Source organism: Neolamprologus brichardi, chromosome 6 (genome assembly GCF_056152115.1).
Source record: "Neolamprologus brichardi isolate AB-2024 chromosome 6, ASM5615211v1, whole genome shotgun sequence".
Lineage (NCBI taxonomy): Eukaryota > Metazoa > Chordata > Actinopteri > Cichliformes > Cichlidae > Neolamprologus > Neolamprologus brichardi.
In genome coordinates this window covers 16,334,943-16,338,604 of record NC_142109.1, presented here as the reverse complement: position 1 = coordinate 16,338,604, position 3,662 = coordinate 16,334,943, and the positions used below count along the sequence as shown (strand labels likewise).

At 38.9% G+C, this 3,662-nt stretch overlaps 1 long non-coding RNA gene across 1 annotated transcript; it reads right to left on the bottom strand.

Annotated features, from left to right (window-relative positions):
• Positions 1-517: 517 nt before the first annotated feature.
• On the bottom strand, positions 518-1,226 carry LOC102792648 (uncharacterized). Its single transcript, XR_436780.2, has 3 exons — positions 1,144-1,226; positions 941-982; positions 518-841 (listed from the first exon to the last, which is right to left on the bottom strand). It is a non-coding gene; the product is annotated as an uncharacterized LOC102792648 (long non-coding RNA).
• Between the last annotated feature and the right edge of the window lie 2,436 nt (positions 1,227-3,662).

Genomic DNA, 3,662 nt, shown 5'->3' with positions numbered 1-3,662 from the left:
CAAATACTTATTTTCCACCCTGATTTACGAATAAATTCTTTACAAATCCTACCATGTGAATTCATGGATTTTTTTTTCACATTCTGTCTCTCACAGTTGAAGTGTACCTCTGGTGCAAATTACTGACCTCTGTCATCATTTTAAGTGGGGGAACTTGCACAATCGGTGGCTGACTAAATACTTTTTTGCCCCACTGTATATATATATATATATATATATATAAAATTATTATTATTATTATTATTATTATTATTATTTCTCAATCAAAAAAACAGCACTATATGTATTTACTTTCCTTGCCCTTAAAAAACAGACACGAAAAAAAAAAAATCAAGACAAGTCCAGACAGCTGCATTTGCTCCAGGTATTCTTCAATAACTGGGGTGGTATAGGACTCCCTATAGTCCAACGAAACCTGCTCCCATTTTCTACCCTTTTCAGGCATCACACCTGTAACCTTTAAATCACAGGAGATTCTCTCTCCACCTTTTCCAGTGTTGTTATACAGTAGCCGTTTCCTCTTGGACTTTTGTCTAGCTATCAACTTGTCCACAGAGACTCTCTGCACGGGCACTAAATTTAATAAAAGCACAACACAGAGAAAAGCTTAAACTGTGTTACGGCTAACATTACTTGATCTGGTGTGTTTTCTCAGGGTATGATGGATAGGCAGCTTGAAGAGGTACTCCGCAGCATTGTGCTATAAGGGACTGAATGAGCTGCCAGAGGAGATCACTGCCTTTCTGATGAGACTCCAGGCTGTTAGGAAGCCATTATGCGGCAAAATACAGCATTCTTCCATCTTCTCCTTATCAAAAGCGCAGGTAAACTAACCTCTGTGCTGTGAGGAACACAATGGCTGCGATCAATACATCAATCGGGAAACGATGCAGTTTGAGACAGCTCAGTCATCCTTCTGGTGAAATAGAAGTTACAATACCTTTATCGTGTGTTAGGCTGTTTTTATGAAGGCCCAGAGTGACTGTGGAGACAGCAGCAGGTGAATTCCCAAGCTTGGCTATGAATAAAATGTGAATCAATAAAAATGTGCGTTTTCTAACAGAATTTTAACAACAAATTCCTAGGATCTATGTGAAGCTTGGGTTATTTCTAAGCTCAAAGATGATAAACTTTATAAAGCACCTCAACTACCGCAGCATCTCACATCCTGAGGCATCACCCGGAGCTGCGAATCATGACTTGTGAAGAGATCCCTCCATCCTGCGGCTGCAGACAAACAAAGCAGCATGTAAACTGAAATTCAAATAAGCATTTAACGATCAGAGGAACTTACATTAGACATCCCTTTGTAAGTTCTGCTAACTGCATTTCAGTTTCACTGGAATATCTCGCCTGCTGAACAACATGATTCAGCTTTCTAAAAGGCTACAGATTTTTTGGCCTATTGAAGGAAGGAAATGACCAAAAAAAATGTTTGTATTAATAAAATATGATGAGATAGGCTTGTGTTGGAGGCAGATTATTCATTAAATTATTCCCAAAACACACGTGAAAGGAACTGTAATGATCTTGTTAAGATCTAATTCTGTTTTTTAGAATTCCTATTTGTGTCAGCCGTGTTCCCATTTTTTTTTAACAAACATCACTTTAGGCAAATTAAAAGCCACCCATGATGATATCATAAAAATTTATCCCTGCACATCAAAGCCAGTCCCTTCTCAGTATCAGCCCACACTGCGGTCATTCCCACTGGGAGGAATGCTGATGAGCCACGGCACTGACTGGTTGGACATGATAACCCAGCATGTGAGCTCACCATTACAGTCATTAAGTGTTCACCAGTGGACCTCACTGTAAATGAATTTAGCCTTTTCTCAAATCCTCATGTTTTCTCTCCTGCGAGGTTGAAACTGTGGGACAGTTTGAAACAAAAAGATTTAGAAATTGAGCCTAATGTCATTTAATAAGTTAAGTTATAATCTGTTAGTAAGATGTTAATACTGTTTATTGTTATCGAGCTAATGTATTAATTTACAAACATATAACTGAGCAAATTATTGGGTGCACCCCTAATTACTGTATATTTGCTTTCAAGGGCCAGACTTTCTTATATTTTTTTAAAGAGGTCTTTAATAGTACTTTTCTGTAGGTCTTTCAAAGTTTGCCTTTGAACATTTTCATCTTGGATCATTTTCAGGCCAGTCCCCATACCTGACCATTTTTAGAGAAATGCTATTTTTTGTTTGTTGGTTAAGAATTATTATTTATTTTTTTTAATGACACATCACTGAAGGGAAAGACATACCAGAGAACCTAAATTGTATCCTAGGGTCCTGTACGGCAAAGCTATCTTTGTCTTATGTACCCTTATGCACTGCATTTCCATGTATGTTTGCATATTTCAATACATGTATACACCCAAATTCTTGTTTTCAAAAAATATATATTATAAAATATGGGTTGACTTTTGCACAGTATTTAAAAGCTAACTCCATTTTATTTTGAAAAATCTGCAGTTCACTCTCTAGATGAAACATTGTTTTTCTGTCCTTATATCCTCATAAGCTAGACAAATAAAGCCTTTCCTCTGTCAGAAGAAGAAACTAATCCGCTGCTGACTTGGGGGGGGAAAGAAAGAATGGGGCTCTGTTTCAAGATCCCTGTACATCCGCTCTTCTATCCTCATTCCTGCCCTCAATTCCCAAAGCAATCTCAAGTTAGTGCTTCTATTAAAACAATACCACCTCATGCAAATTGCTACTGCCAAGCCCCGTGATTTTGTTTCTGTTACTACTACTGCTCTCCGATGCTTTAATGGAGACTGCACCAACCTGACACTGCAGGAGGTATGTTCAATGTTATCAATAAAACAATCTGATAACGATCGCTGGCACTTTCAGGCTGAAAGGAGCAATATGTGACACTAAACCGATTAGCAGTTCATTGAAGACCGCTGCCAACAAACAAGGGCAATTACAAAACAAAACAAATCTAACCTGCACCTGTACTGCTTCCAGATTGCACAGATTTTTTGGTATTTAAGCACTGTTATCCTAATTGGCAGGTAGCAGCTCATGCCACAGATACATTTCAATAGTAATGTTAATGACCCGACACACACTGCCGGTTAGCTTCCCTGAGCATACTTTTAAAGGAAAAGCCTTTACAACTCAACACAAGATTTACCTGGTCTGTGCCTTTAGCAACTGTTTAATTAAATAACTGATTTACATGCTGGGCACCTTGGTGCTGCTAACCTCTCCTTACATACATTAGTTATAAGGTGTTACAGCGTGCACAAGGGCACTTGCAGAGTACCCTGTTGAGTTCATTAGGGCTGCTGCCTGCTCCGAGGAATATTCTTGTTTCTTCAGCTCAGACGATTGACTCGGCTGAAGTCAGCTGAACTCTCTTCGTAATGAGGACTTTGCTGCAGGTCTGTTCCTGGACTTTACTCAGCCATTTATAGCTTTATGAATAAAGTTAACTCTTTGGCCTGAGGGAATAAATTGTCAGCTCAGGCCCTCCAGCTACTCCACCCAAAGAATGACATCAAATGCAGCTGTCATCAATGCCGCTTTGTTAGTGGAGTCAAAGGTTGCACGTTATGTTGTAAAAGCAACGTCCACCGATAACTAAACAGAAACCCACAAAACAACCCGAGATGTTTTCAAAATGAACCGAGCACACTGAACTCCAAA